The following is a 274-nucleotide window of genomic DNA, read 5'->3' as shown; positions in this document are numbered from 1 at the left end:
CCCAACTCAACATAGTCGAGGTGTTGAATACTTGCTTGCTGTTCGATCGGAGATAGCGGATACGATGACGGTACAACCAATTGATGGATGGCGATTCTTTGTGAAAGCTGGCAAAATGGACTGTGTGGTTGATTTGGAACATGGAAAGTGTGATTGTGGTATCAATGTAGTGGATAAAATACCTTGCTCTCATGCTATAGCTGCTGGAACATCTGCTGGTTTGCATATCTCCACACTTGTATGTCCAGTGTACTCAAAGGATTTTCTGTTTGCA

Source organism: Brassica oleracea, chromosome C5, assembly GCF_000695525.1.
Source record: "Brassica oleracea var. oleracea cultivar TO1000 chromosome C5, BOL, whole genome shotgun sequence".
NCBI classification, from domain to species: domain Eukaryota; kingdom Viridiplantae; phylum Streptophyta; class Magnoliopsida; order Brassicales; family Brassicaceae; genus Brassica; species Brassica oleracea.
This window is presented reverse-complemented; position numbering follows the sequence as displayed.